This window comes from Dendrobates tinctorius, unplaced genomic scaffold (assembly GCF_039654945.1).
Source record: "Dendrobates tinctorius isolate UK_male_01 unplaced genomic scaffold, ASM3965494v1 ptg000216l, whole genome shotgun sequence".
NCBI classification, from domain to species: domain Eukaryota; kingdom Metazoa; phylum Chordata; class Amphibia; order Anura; family Dendrobatidae; genus Dendrobates; species Dendrobates tinctorius.
The window spans coordinates 2,445,192-2,461,285 of NW_027361883.1; the positions used below are offsets into that span (position 1 = coordinate 2,445,192).

At 47.9% G+C, this 16,094-nt stretch overlaps 1 long non-coding RNA gene across 1 annotated transcript in view; it reads left to right on the forward strand.

Moving 5' to 3' along the window:
• The first annotated feature begins 211 nt into the window (after positions 1–211).
• LOC141058871 (uncharacterized) overlaps positions 212–16,094 on the forward strand; it is a 37,101-nt gene continuing 21,218 nt past the window's right edge. The window contains exons 1-4 of the long non-coding RNA XR_012222344.1: positions 212–532; positions 3,064–3,374; positions 6,043–6,353; positions 15,704–16,014. This is a non-coding gene — a long non-coding RNA (uncharacterized lncRNA). The remainder of the gene's footprint in view (positions 533–3,063; positions 3,375–6,042; positions 6,354–15,703; positions 16,015–16,094) is intronic.

Here is a 16,094-nt window from a genome sequence, read left to right on the forward strand (position 1 = left end):
TGTTCTGCCAGCACTGGAGAAGGGATGGTCTGCTTTTCTGTGCGAGTGTTCAGAGCCGAGATTTTCTGCAGAAAGCTGACGTGCCTGGAGCTGTGAGGAAAAGAACGTAAAGCCGGAGACATGTTTCAAAGGTTCAAGCTGTGAAAGTTTTTTAAGCTAAATGAGTCGAGGTTATTAAATTGTTTCTGTCTACTTTCTATCTGGCTATCTTTTTCCTTCAGAAGCGACGGGAGGACGGGTCATTAGAGGGTTTTCTGCAGAAAGCTGACGTGCCTGGAGCTGTGAGGAAAAGAACGTACAGCCGGAGACTTACTGAACCTGCGTGATTGTGGTGGCTTTCCTGTGTTGCCGTGAGGAGCCACGAAGAATTACAAGAAAGGAATCCAGAGGAGGGAATCCACCGTTTCTAGGACCATCTCAGGACCCACACATGAGGAGAAGACCACGTTGCATAGAGCTTCCAGGAAGACGCGCACACCATTTTGCAAAGCTGCAGGGGCCCCCGGGACTGGACTGAGATGCCAACGCTACTGTGAGTATTAACCTCTTCTGTGCACATGCTAGGGATTAGGATAGGCTGCAATAGATAGAGCACAGCAGCCGTGCAGCTTGTGTAGCAGAGGCCAGATAGGCTAGAGTTAGAGTAGTAGCATACTGTACTTTAATGTGTTGTTTTTGCCTGTTGGATAAATACGCTGTGATAGTTGGTGCACCATGCTGTTTGATGGCCCAGCTAGAAAATATTATTCTTGTAAATTGTCTGTTTTCATTGCATACCCCTATTTTGCACTTTCCTAACACTGCATTCCTTACCTGTCAATAAATTAACCCTTTGTTGTGCACCTCATCTTGTGTACCGTAGTCTCCCTGCAATGTGGTGGTCCTCCGCCCATTGCTTCAATAACATCATAATTTGTGAGGGGGAATGTACTGTGGGGACATGGTAATGTGTGGGGGGATGTACTGTGAGGACATCATACTGTGTGAGGAAGAATGTACTGTGGGGACATCATAATGTTTGTGTGGAGGAAAGTACTGTGAGGACATCATACTGTGTGGGGGAATGTACTGTGGGAACACCATACTGTGTGTGGGGGAATGTACTGTGGGGACATTATAATGTGTGTGGGGGAATGTACTGTGGGGACATCATACTGAGTGTGGGCGAATGTACTGTGGGGACATCATATTGTGTGTGGAGTAATGTACTGTGGGAACATCGTAAAGTGTTCAGGGCGAATATACTGTTGAGACATCATAATGTGTGCAGGGGAATGTACTGTGGGGAAATCCTACTGTGTAGGGGGACCATACTGTGATAACATCATACTATGTGTGGGGGGAATATACTGTGGGGACATCATAATGTGTGTAAGAGAATGTACTGTGAGGACATTACATCATACTGTGTGTGGGGGAAAGTACTGTGGGGACATCATACTGTGTGTGGGGGAAAGTACTGTGGGGACATCATACTGTGTGTGGGGGGAATGTACTGTTGGGTTATCATACTGTGTGGGGGAGTATGTACTGTGAGGATATCATTCTGTGTGTGTGTCGGAAAGTACTGTGGGGATATCACACTGTGTGCTGGGGAATGTACTGTGGTGACATCTTAATGTGTGTGGAGGAATGTACTGTGAGGACATCATACTGTGTGAGGGAGAATGTACTGTGTGGAAATTATACTGTGTGTGGGGGAATGTACAGTGGGGACATCATACTGTGTGTGGTGGAACGTACTGTGGGAACATCATACTGAGTGTGGGAGAATGTACTGTGAAGACATCATACTGTGCGTGGGGGAATATACTGTGTGGACATCATACTGTGTGTGGGGGAATGTACTGTGGGACATCATACTGTGTGTGGGGGAATATACTGTGAGGACATCATACTGTGTGTGGGGGAATGTACTGTGGGACATCATACTCTGTGTGGGGGAATGTACTGTGGGGACATCATACTGTGTGTGGGGGAATGTACTGTGGGGACAGCATACTGTGTGTGGAATGTACTGTGAAGGCATCATACTCTGTGTGTGGGGGAATGTACTGAGGGGACATCATACTGTGTGTGGTGGAATGTACTGTGGGGGCATCATACTGTGTGTGGGGGAATGCACTGTAGGAACATCATACTGTGTGTGGTGGAAAGTACTGTGGAGACTTCATACTCTGTGTGGTGGAATGTACTGTGGGGATATCATACTGTGTGTGGGGGAAATGAACTGTAAGGACATCATACTTTGTGTGGGGAATGTACTGTAGGGACGTCATACTGTGTGTGGGGGAATGTACTGTGGGGCAATCATACTGTTTGTGGGAATGTACTGTGGGGCCATCGTACTGTGTGTGTGGGAATGTACTGTAGGGGCATCATACTGTGTGTGGAGGAATGTACTGTGAGGACATCATACTGTGGGGGAATGTACTGTGCGGACATCATACAGAGTGTGGGGAATGTACTGTGAAGACATCATACTGTTTGTGGGGGAATGTACTGTGCGGACATCATACTGTGTGGTGGGGAATGTACTGTGAAGACATCATACTGTTTGTGGGGGAATGTACTGTGAAGACATCATACTGTTTGTGGGGGAATGTACTGTGGGGACATCATAATGTGTGTGGGGAATGTACTGTGAGATCATGACATCATACTGTGTGTGGGGGAATGTACTGTGAAGACATCATACTGTGTGTGGGGGAATGTACTGTGACAATGTAAGGGTGTGGCGTTGCTATGGACAGTGAGACACGCTGCCATTTTAAGAAACAGCACCCCCTTTGTTAGAGCAATGGGACATTCTGCCCTCCCCTGCAGAAAAGACTGCGTGGGTTGTTCTGCCAGCACTGGAGAAGGGATGGTCTGCTTTTCTGTGCGAGTGTTCAGAGCCGAGATTTTCTGCAGAAAGCTGACGTGCCTGGAGCTGTGAGGAAAAGAATGTAAAGCCGGAGACATGTTTCAAGGGTTCAAGCTGTGAAAGTTTTTTAAGCTAAATGATTCGAGGTTATTAAATTGTTTCTGTCTACTTTCTATCTGGCTATCTTTTTCCTTCAGAAGCGACGGGAGGACGGGTCATTAGAGGGTTTTCTGCAGAAAGCTGACGTGCCTGGAGCTGTGAGGAAAAGAACGTACAGCAGGAGACTTACTGATCCTGCGTGATTGTGGTGGCTTTCCTGTGTTGCCGTGAGGACCCGCGAAGAATTACAAGAAATGAATCCAGAGGAGGGAATCCACCGTTTCTAGGAGCATCTCAGGACCCACACATGAGGAGAAGACCACGTTGCATAGAGCTTCAAGGAAGACGTGCACACCATTTTGCAAAGCTGCAGGGGCCCCCGGGACTGGACTGAGATGCCAATGCTACTGTGAGTATTAACCTCTTCTGTGCACATGCTAGGGATTAGGATAGGCTGCAATAGATAGAGCACAGCAGCCGTGCAGCTTGTGTAACAGAGGCCAGATAGGCTAGAGTTAGAGTAGTAGCATACTGTACTTTAATGTGTTGTTTTTGCCTGTTGGATAAATACGCTGTGATAGTTGGTGCACCATGCTGTTTGATGGCCCAGCTAGAAAATATTATTCTTCTAAATTGTCTGTTTTCATTGCATACCCCTGTTTTGCACTTTCCTAACACTGCATTCCTTACCTGTCAATAAATTAACCCTTTGTTGTGCACCTCATCTTGTGTACCATAGTCTCCCTGCATTGTGGTGGTCCTCCGCCCATTGCTTCAATAACATCATAATTTGTGAGGGGGAATGTACTGTGGGGACATGGTAATGTGTGGGGGGATGTACTGTGAGGACATCATACTGTCTGAGGAAGAATGTACTGTGGGGACATCATAATGTTTGTGTGGAGGAAAGTAGTGTGAGGACATCATACTGTGTGGGGGAATGTACTGTGGGAACACCATACTGTGTGTGGGGGAATGTACTGTGGGGACATTATAATGTGTGGGGGAATGTACTGTGGGGACATCATACTGAGTGTGGGCGAATGTACTGTGGGGACATCATATTGTGTGTGGAGTAATGCACTGTGGGGACATCGTAAAGTGTTCAGGGCGAATATACTGTTGGGACATCATAATGTGTGCAGGGGAATGTACTGTGGGGAAATCCTACTGTGTAGGGGGACCATACTGTGATAACATCATACTATGTGTGGGGGGAATATACTGTGGGGACATCATAATGTGTGAAAGAGAATGTACTGTGAGGACATTACATCATACTGTGTGTGGGGGAAAGTACTGTGGGGACATTATACTGTGTGTGTGGGAAAGTACTGTGGGGACATCATACTGTGTGTGGGGGGAATGTACTGTTGGGATATCATACTGTGTGGGGGAGTATGTACTGTGAGGATATCATTCTGTGTGTGAGTCGGAAAGTACTGTGGGGATATCACACTGTGTGCTGGGGAATGTACTGTGGTGACATCATAATGTGTGTGGAGGAATGTACTGTGGGGACATCATACTGTGTGTGGGAGAATGTACTGTGTGGAAATTATACTGTGTGTGGGGGAATGTACAGTGGGGACATCATACTGTGTGTGGTGGAACGTACTGTGGGAACAACATACTGTGTGTGGGAGAATGTACTGTGAAGACATCATACTGTGCGTGGGGGAATATACTGTGTGGACATCATACTGTGTGTGGGGGAACGTACTATGGGGACATCATACATGTGTGGGGGGAACATACTATGATAACATCATACTGTGTGTGGGGGAATGTACTGTGGTACATCATACTGTGTGTGGGGGAATATACTGTGAGGACATCATACTGTGTGTGGGGGAATGTACTGTGGGGACATAATACTGTGTGTGGGGGAATGTACTGTGGGGACATCATACTGTGTGTGGGGGAATGTACTGTGGGGACAGCATACTGTGTGTGGAATGTACTGTGAAGGCATCATACTCTGTGTGTGGGGGAATGTACTGAGGGGACATCATACTGTGTGTGGTGGAATGTACTGTGGGGGCATCATACTGTGTGTGGGGGAATGCACTGTAGGAACATCATACTGTGTGTGGGGGAAAGTACTGTGGAGACATCATACTCTGTGTGGTGGAATGTACTGTGGGGATATCATACTGTGTGTGGGGGAAATGAACTGTAAGGACATCATACTTTGTGTGGGGGAATGTACTGTAGGGACGTCATACTGTGTGTGGGGGAATGTACTGTGGGGCAATCATACTGTTTGTGGGAATGTACTGTGGGGCCATCGTACTGTGTGTGTGGGAATGTACTGTAGGGGCATCATACTGTGTGTGGAGGAATGTACTGTGAGGACATCATACTGTGTGTGGGGGAATGTACTGTGCGGACATCATACTGAGTGTGGGGGGATGTACTGTGAGGACATCATACTGTGTGTGGGGGAATGTACTGTGGGGACATGTGGTGGGGAATGTACTGTGAAGACATCATACTGTTTGTGGGGGAATGTACTGTGCGAACATCATACTGTGTGGTGGGGAATGTACTGTGAAGACATCATACTGTTTGTGGGGGAATGTACTGTGAAGACATCATACTGTTTGTGGGGGAATGTACTGTGGGGACATCATAATGTGTGTGGGGAATGTACTGTGAGATCATGACATCATACTGTGTGTGGGGGAATGTACTGTGAAGACATCATACTGTGTGTGGGGGAATGTACTGTGACAATGTAAGGGTGTGGCGTTGCTATGGACAGTGAGACAAGCTGCCATTTTAAGAGACAGCACCCCCTTTGTTAGAGCAATGGGACATTCTGCTCTCCCCTGCAGAAAAGACTGTGTGGGTTGTTCTGCCAGCACTGGAGAAGGGATGGTCTGCTTTTCTGTGCGAGTGTTCAGAGCCGAGATTTTCTGCAGAAAGTTGACGTGCCTGGAGCTGTGAGGAAAAGAACGTAAAGCCGGAGACATGTTTCAAGGGTTCAAGCTGTGAAAGTTTTTTAAGCTAAATGATTCGAGGTTATTAAATTGTTTCTGTCTACTTTCTATCTGGCTATCTTTTTCCTTCAGAAGCGACGGGAGGACGGGTCATTAGAGGGTTTTCTGCAGAAAGCTGACGTGCCTGGAGCTGTGAGGAAAAGAACGTACAGCCGGAGACTTACTGAACCTGTGTGATTGTGGTGGCTTTCCTGTGTTGCCGTGAGGACCCGCAAAGAATTACAAGAAAGGAATCCAGAGGAGGGAATCCACCGTTTCTAGGAGCATCTCAGGACCCACACATGAGGAGAAGACCACGTTGCATAGAGCTTCCAGGAAGACGCGCACACCATTTTTCAAAGCTGCAGGGGCCCCCGGGACTGGACTGAGATGCCAACGCTACTGTGAGTATTAACCTCTTCTGTGCACATGCTAGGGATTAGGATAGGCTGCAATAGATAGAGCACAGCAGCCGTGCAGCTTGTGTAACAGAGGCCAGATAGGCTAGAGTTAGAGTAGTAGCATACTGTACTTTAATGTTTTAAACTAAAAAACTATTCCACTTAGGCCTATTTCGCACATCAGGTTTTCGCCGTCAGGCGCGATCCGGCGCTTTTGACAGAAACCGGATCAGGCGAAATGCAATGCCGGATCCGGTTTCCCCCCCATTGACTTGCATTTGCGCCGTATCGCGCCGGATGGCCATGCGTTTCATCCGGTTTTCGCCGGATCCGGCAATGTGTCGCAATGTGTCGCGATCCGGCGTCTGGAAAAAACGTCTACTGTAACGTTTTTTGTCTCCGGCGAAAAAGCCGTACCCGCCGGATCCGGCGCGTCCGGCTTTTTCACACAATGAAAGCCTATGAGCGCCGCAATGCGCCGGATCCGGTTTTTTGGTCTGAGCATGCTCAGTAGCTCTGCCCACAAGACATATATAAAAGCAAGACAGTGGGACCCACAGCCACACCCAACATGCCACCCAAGAAAGCAACCAAGCGAAGCAGGAGAAGGCAGGAGACCACTGCAGCACCATCAGCACCACCACCACCCCAAATGGAGCAGCAAATAGAACATGCTGAGGAGGGGAGGCCAGCAGCAGATGAGAGACGGTAATTATCAAATCCCCCATTCCTCCAAACTAGGGCCATGGAATATCAAGATATTCATTGGCCCTTTGTTTCTCTTTATTCAACAGCCGCCAAAGAGATGCAGCAGCAGCAGCAGCAGCAGAAATGGCATCACTGGCAGCAGCAATACCCACAGCCATGGAGTCTGGCCATCAACAGGACAGCACATCTTCTTCTGGGAGCCCTCCCTCGCATCGTCAGCGTTTGACGGTAAGTTTTTATTTCCAAAATCCATCATCTCTGTAATATATGTCTATTCATTGCCTTTTATTTCAAAACAGGAATCACAAGATGAAGAGGAGCTCCCAGAAGAAGAAGGAAGGGGTGGACAGACACCTGGAGTGGGCTCACAATTGGTAAGTTTTTTGCATCAAACGCAGAAACACAACATCACACTACACACAACACATAGAAAACAATGTTCTGCAGACCACACACAGCAAACAAATGCCTACATCCAAAGACATAACATTTTTTGTTTTCTTCTCTAGTCTTCCCAATCTGGTGCTCGGCCAAGAGGTCCTCGCAGTGCCTCCCAGGGTCGTCGGCGACAGCAACGCGGCGGTCACCAGCGTGTAAGTATAAATATTTTTGCTTTTTTTTTGCACTTTTTATTTCATTTCTTTTGTGGAGGCTAATTATGTTATTTTTGTCTTTTTCTTTAACAGCCTTCACAGCGTGCTCCCGACTCTGACGGTGAGGATGGAGGGATTGATGTGGACCGCCTCATCGATCTCGTCAGAGAAAGGGAGCCGCTCTGGAATATGGCTGACCGCCGCCACGCTGACCTGATCGTTACCCGACGACTCTGGGAGGAAATCTGTTCGCTCCTTGTGGACCGCTGGGAGGACCTCGAAGCTCGGGCCCAGATTAAAGAGCGTAAGTATATACAGTACCGGTTGCTTGATGTAAACCAGTGTTTCCCGAACTCCAGTCCTCGTGGTCCCCACGGATCATGTGTTCAGGATTTCTATTTACTATGGAAATCCTGAAAACATGACCCCTGGGGACCATGAGGACTGGAGTTTGGGAAACACTGATGTTGTATACTAACCACTCCTTTCTCGTTTCAGGGAACAGAATTGTGAATCGGTGGCGGTCTGTGAGGGATCGTTTCAAGAAGGAGTTCAATAAAGAGATGCGGGCCCCGAGTGGATCTGGAGGACGCAGGAGCAAGTACAAGTACGCACAAGCCCTGTCGTTCCTCCGGGAAACAATGCTCACCAGAAGGTAAATATTACACACCACATGTGAAAAAAATGTTAGATGTAACTTTTTTTTTTCAGCCAGGGCCATACCATGTCAGTATTTTAATTGTTTTTTTTTCTCTTTATTCCACAGCACGGTGAGCAGCACTCGGGAGCCTGCACGATTGGACCCTTCTGAGGCGATCCCTGAGGAGACCGGCACCGAGGGACACTTCGACCGCCCCGGTACATCTGCACCTTCCCAGCCTTCCCACACATTCGACCCATCTGTCCCATCCACCAGCACAGGAGCATCGTGGCCACCTACATTACATGAAGCTGCTGGTGAGGAGATCGCTTTCCCTTTACCCCACCCTTCTGCCCCTGCCACCTCTAGTACACCTGCGGGTACTGGGCGGCTGCGGCAGAGGGGTCAGGAAAAGAGTTATGCGCAAGAGTTCTTGCATCTGAATGCATCTTTCCAGAACTGTCTCAAAGTCTTGTCAGAGCAAATCTCCGCAGGCTTTCAGCAGATCAACTCCAGCATTCTGGAGGTGAAGACACTTCTGCAAACCATGCATTCAGAAGCAAGATCTTCGCCAAACCACACCTTTTTCAGGTCTGTTGTGGAGCGCATGGCAACACTATCTCCTACCCAGCAGATGCATGTAATGCATTCGTGCCACGGTGCTCTACAGCAGGTTACCTCCCAACCTCCACCTCCCACCACAGTAGTTCCTCCACCTGCACCCCCTCCAGCCACTTTCCATCCTCCCCCTCCTATTACATCTGCACCCCCTCCAGCCACTTTCCATCCTCCCCCTCCTATTACATACCAGCAACCTCACCAGTACCAGACATCTCCCCACTTCCAGCAACCTGCCCCGTACCAAACTCCTTCCCCGTACCAAACTCCTTCCCCGTACCAAACTCCTTCCCCATACAACTTTCCATCAACATCATCTGCTCCTACAGTCCCTGCCCAACCCTCCACTCCACCGCCCACCACCTCTTCTGCCTCCCACATGTCCACCCATTCTGTAGCTTTTTCCACACCTTCACCTCTAACTGTTCCTTCCCCACCACGATCCCAGTCCTCTCTCCACACACCCAGTGTCGAAGTGTCCCGCAGCCCCTCCAGCAGTATTTCCACCCCACAGTACACAGAGTTGTAATGTTTTTTTTTTGTAATAAAAATGCCCATTGGGTTTAAAACCTTTATTAAAAAAGTTTTTTGCACTTTAAAAACATAAAAAAAAAAAAAATTAAATAAAAGTTAAATTATCGTTTCACAATGGTTGTCTGTCATTTCTTTCTGCGGCGAACTATGTTTTAAAAAAAGGTTAAATACAGGGTATTTCAAAGGTAAAAAGGTATTCAAAACCAGGTATATAACTGTGGGTAAATTTTAGCTTTTTGCCACAGTTGTGTTCCTGGTTGTGTTTGAAGCAAAGTATTTCACCTAAAAAGTTGTGTTTATTGTTGGTGATTTCCTACCAATGTACACAACTTTTGTTTAAAGGTGAAATACTTTGCATAAAACACAACCAGGTACACACCTGTGGCCTAAAGGTAAAAATAGAGACCATGACAAGATAGCCAACTTTGGTTGGCAAAGGTATATACTGTTGGTCCAGAAGGTACACAAGTTTAGGGCACAAATCTCTCACACTCTGTCATCCCAGTGTACTCTGCCTTGAGGTGACATAAAGTATAGTGGAAAATTGTCCCTGAAACCGTCACAGAACTTCTAGTGGTAATATTTCCAATGACAACATCCATCTTCGCCAGTAACTTGCTCTTCTCTCCAACCTGCACTTTCTCCTCTACAACCTGTCAAAGAAGGGCTGTAGGAACATGCTATATCTAGTTTTCCAGTAGCCAATCCCGTTCGGAAGGCCACAAGGGTCAATTTTAAAAACCGGATCCGGCGTAATCCGTCGAAAAACGGATAGAAAAACGGATAGAAAAACGGATGAACCTGATGAGACGGATCCGGTTTTGTCTGTCAAGAACAAGACGGATCCGGCAGAAAACCGGATCCGGCACTTCAGGTTTTACAAAACATTTGCCGGATCCGGCATTCCGGCACGACGCCGGATCGTGCCTGACGCCGAAAACCTGATGTGTGAAAGTAGCCTTAGTCAGGTGGAAGAGCCTCTAGACCAATAAATTATACCAAGAAAAACCAAAACAGTTCAGAAAAAATGTCAAAAAAGTGTTAACTAAGCATGCTCACATGTTTGCCATATATATTAATATGATTAAATGCTCAGAATGTAATTGTAAACATCAAAAAATAGAGGCTCAGAACAATTCCAAGAATAATACAAAATTTATTTAAATATAAACAATGTGACAAAAAGAGTGACAAAAAGAGTGTCTGGGTACGCACACATAAAGGTAGGAAAAGGGAAAGGAAGGGGAGAGATTGTCCGGAGTCCAATAATAAAGATAAACATATTCACAGTAGTCGTTTATGCATTATGTGACCCAATAGATAGTAAATACACCCCGGACAAAAAGGAGCGGAAGCAGTCCTCTGAATACACCACAGAGGACAAACCGTAATTAAATCAATAAATGAAAGAGCCAGTCTGACGCAAATAAAGGCCTATCAAGGTTAGATTTCCCAGGTCTGAATAGGGTGTATAGTGGCTAAATTCTAATCTGCACTATTCGGAGCGAGGTACTAACATAAATGTCGCACCCATTACAAAAAGAGTGCATTACCTTCAGACATGGTGCGGTATGACCGTGGAGCAGACGGCGCTTCCTAGAGCCTCACCGTGGAGCAGACGGCGCTTCCTAGAGCCTCGACGCGCGTTTCACCACCCTTGTGGTTTCATCAGGAGGCTGTACTTTAATGTGTTGTTTTTGCCTGTTGGATAAATGCGCTGTGATAGTTGGTGCACCATGCTGTTTGATGGCCCAGCTAGAAAATATTATTCTTGTAAATTGTCTGTTTTCATTGCATACCCCTGTTTTGCACTTTCCTAACACTGCATTCCTTACCTGTCAATAAATTAACCCTTTGTTGTGCACCTCATCTTGTGTACCGTAGTCTCCCTGCATTGTGGTGGTCCTCCGCCCATTGCTTCAATAACATCATAATTTGTGAGGGGGAATGTACTGTGGGGACATCGTAATGTGTGGGGGGATGTACTGTGAGGACATCATACTGTGTGAGGAAGAATGTACTGTGGGGACATCATAATGTTTGTGTGGAGGAATGTACTGTGAGGACATCATACTGTGTGGGGGAATGTACTGTGGGAACACCATACTGTGTGTGGGGGAATGTACTGTGGGGACATTATAATGTGTGTGGGGGAATGTACTGTGGGGACATCATACTGAGTGTGGGCGAATGTACTGTGGGGACATCATATTGTGTGTGGAGTAATGCACTGTGGGGACATCGTAAAGTGTTCAGGGCGAATATACTGTTGGGACATCATAATGTGTGCAGGGGAATGTACTGTGGGGAAATCCTACTGTGTAGGGGGACCATACTGTGATAACATCATACTATGTGTGGGGGGAATATACTGTGGGGACATCATAATGTGTGTAAGAGAATGTACTGTGAGGACATTACATCATACTGTGTGTGGGGGAAAGTACTGTGGGGACATCATACTGTGTGTGGGGGAAAGTACTGTGGGGACATCATACTGTGTGTGGGGGGAATGTACTGTTGGGATATCATACTGTGTGGGGGAGTATGTACTGTGAGGATATCATTCTGTGTGTGTGTCGGAAAGTACTGTGGGGATATCACACTGTGTGCTGGGGAATGTACTGTGGTGACATCATAATGTGTGTGGAGGAATGTACTGTGTGGAAATTATACTGTGTGTGGGGGAATGTAAAGTGGGGACATCATACTGTGTGTGGTGGAACGTACTGTGGGAACATCATACTGTGTGTGGGAGAATGTACTGTGAAGACATCATACTGTGCATGGGGGAATGTACTGTGTGGACATCATACTGTGTGTGGGGGATTGTACTGTGGGGACATTATACTGTGTGTGGGAGAATCTACTGTGGGGACATCATACTATGTGCGGGGAATATACTGTGAGGACATCATACTGTGTGTGGTGGAACGTACTGTGGGAACATCATACTGTGTGTGGGAGAATGTACTGTGAAGACATCATACTGTGCGTGGGGGAATGTACTGTGTGGACATCATACTGTTTGTGGAGGAATGTACTGTGGGGACATGATACTGTGTGTGGGGGAATGTACTGTGGGGACATTATACTGTGTGTGGGAGAATCTGCTGTGGGGACGTCATACTGTGTGGTGGGAACGTACTGTAATAATATCATACTGTGCGTGGGGGAATGTACTGTGGGGACATCATACTGTGTGGGGGGAACGTACTGTAATAATATCATACTGTGCTTGGGGAATGTACCATGGGGACATCATACGGTGTGTGGGGAATGTACTGTGGGGACTTCATGCTGTGTATGGGGGAATGTACAGTGGGGATATCATACTGTGCGTGAGGGAATGTACTGTGGGGACATAATACGGTGTGTGGGGAATGTACTGTGGGACTTCATGCTGTGTGTAGGGGAATGTACTGTGGGGACATCATACTGTGTGTAGGGGAATGTACTGTGGGGATATCATACTGTGAGTGGGGGAATGTACTGTGGGGATATCATACTGTGAGTGGGGGAATGTACTGTGAGGACATCATACTGTGTGTGGGAATGTACTGTGAGGACATCATACTGTGTGTGGGGGGAATGTACTGTGGGGATATCATACTGTGTGTGGGGGAATGTACTGTGGGGATATCATACTGTGTGTGGGGGAATGTACTGTGGGGACATCATACTGTGTGTGGGGGAATGTACTGTGAGGACATCATACTGTGTGTAGGGGAATGTACTGTGGGGATATCATACTGTGTGTGAGGGAATGTGCTGTGAGGACATCATACTGTGTGTAGGGGAATGTACTGTGGGGATATCATACTGTGTGTGGGGGAATGTACGGTGAGGACATCATACTGTGTGTAGGGGAATGTACTGTGGGGACATCATACTGTGTGTGGGGGGAATGTACTGTTGGGATATCATACTGTGTGGGGGAGTATGTACTGTGAGGATATCAATCTGTGTGTGTCGGAAAGTACTGTGGGGATATCAACTTTTATAAATTTGAGCCGCTAGGGCTATGCTAAGCAACCAAACCAAAACAATAACAGATATTGTCCTTGCAGGGACTATGCACAAACAAGCACTCTAAATGAGAATATGACTAATCCGGCAACAGCCGGTTGCTATAGGGCCGCGATATGGCGACTACGTGTCCTTATTTGCTACAGTGTCACTTATCCGTCCTGACGTCCCTCGGCGTCACTGATGAGGCTGCGTTGGTGTCACAACCACTGGACCCAGCTGCTGATGATCTGTCATAGTCTTCGGGCGCCTTAGCGCCCAGGAGGAGTTGGGGCACAACAGGCCCAGAACGAGTCCTTTGATGAGGTGACCCCCTGTAGACACAGCGGGGTTCGACTTGTGAGCGAGTTTAATGAGACTCCAGTCTCCAAGCAGGGTTGTGTTGCAGTTCCCAGGAGTGGCGGTTGGCAGGCCACATGCACGGCCTAGGCCAAGGCGAAGAGTTCCCCTGCAGGCGGGGAGTAGGCCCCAACTGCCAACTGCGGCAGGGTGATGTCCACTGTGACCGATGATGAAGAGGCCGCAGTCGCGGACTGAGGCGGGGCAGCAGCAGGCAGGCCGCAGTCGTGGGCTGGAGTGAAGTGGCAACGGCTGTAAGGGGCGGCGGACCAGCCGCAACAGGCTGAAGCACAGCGTTAACAGCTGCGGAAGACCGTGGGCAAGGAGCGACCCCAGATTGGAGTAAAGCGCAAGTCTCCGACTGGTAGGTTCGTCACTTACTCTCCGCAGGCCACTGAAAGTCTCCCCTCTGTCGCTGGTCTCTTCTCAGGTCACTGTCTGTCACTCTGGTTCTCCCAAAGTGCTGCAGTCTCTTGCTTCGTGTCTGCCGTTCAACCCACTCCCCTGCCCGCTCCCTGGCCCTTTTATACTCGCCCCTCCCCTTGCCATCCTGTCACTCTCAGCAGCCCATTCTCCTCCTTCGTTCCCCGTGCACTGTTCCCTTTGGAACCTAGATGGCAGTCCCCTTGGTTCCGGCCCGGACACTCTGCGAGGACCCTCCTCCCTACAGGAGAATGAACTGTAGGGACATCATACTGTGTGTGGGGGAATGTACTGTGGGGCAATCATACTGTTTGTGGGAATGTACTGTGGGGCCATCGTACTGTGTGTGTGGGAATGTACTGTAGGGACATCATACTGTGTGTGGGGGAATGTACTGTGGAGACATAATACTGTGTGGGGGGAATGTAGAGTGGGGACATCATACTGTGTGTGGGGGAATGTACTGTGGGACATCATACTGTGTGTGGGGGAATATACTGTGAGGACATCATACTGTGTGTGGGGGAATGTACTGTGGAGACATCATACTCTGTGTGGTGGAATGTACTGTGGGGATATCATACTGTGTGTGGGGGAAATGAACTGTAAGGACATCATACTTTGTGTGGGGGAATGTACTGTAGGGACGTCATACTGTGTGTGGGGGAATGTACTGTGGGGCAATCATACTGTTTGTGGGAATGTACTGTGGGGCCATCGTACTGTGTGTGTGGGAATGTACTGTAGGGGCATCATACTATGTGTGGAGGAATGTACTGTGAGGACATCATACTGTGTGTGGGGGAATGTACTGTGCGGACATCATACTGAGTGTGGGGGGATGTACTGTGAGGACATCATACTGTGTGTGGGGGAATGTACTGTGGGGACATGTGGTGGGGAATGTACTGTGAAGACATCATACTGTTTGTGGGGGAATGTACTGTGCGGACATCATACTGTGTGGTGGGGAATGTACTGTGAAGACATCATACTGTTTGTGGGGGAATGTACTGTGGGGACATAATAATGTGTGTGGGGAATGTACTGTGAGCTCATGACATCATACAGTGTGTGGGGGAATGTACTGTGAAGACATCATACTGTGTGTGGGGGAATATACTGTGACAATGTAAGGGTGTGGCGTTGCTATGGACAGTGAGACAAGCTGCCATTTTAAGAGACAGCACCCCCTTTGTTAGAGCAATGGGACATTCTGCTCTCCCCTGCAGAAAAGACTGTGTGGGTTGTTCTGCCAGCACTGGAGAAGGGATGGTCTGCTTTTCTGTGCGAGTGTTCAGAGCCGAGATTTTCTGTAGAAAGCTGACGTGCCTGGAGCTGTGAGGAAAAGAATGTAAAGCCGGAGACATGTTTCAAGGGTTCAAGCTGTGAAAGTTTTTTAATCTAAATGAGTCGAGGTTATTAAATTGTTTCTGTCTACTTTCTATCTGGCTATCTTTTTCCTTCAGAAGCGACGGGAGGACGGGTCATTAGAGGGTTTTCTGCAGAAAGCTGACGTGCCTGGAGCTGTGAGGAAAAGAACGTACAGCCGGAGACTTACTGAACCTGCGTGATTGTGGTGGCTTTCCTGTGTTGCCGTGAGGAGCCACGAAGAATTACAAGAAAGGAATCCAGAGGAGGGAATCCACCGTTTCTAGGAGCATCTCAGGACCCACACATGAGGAGAAGACCACGTTACATAGAGCTTCCAGGAAGACGCACACACCATTTTGCAAAGCTGCAGGGGCCCCCGGGACTGGACTGAGATGCCAACGCTACTGTGAGTATTAACCTCTTCTGTGCACATGCTAGGGATTAGGATAGGCTGCAATAGATAGAGCACAGCAGCCGTGCAGCTTG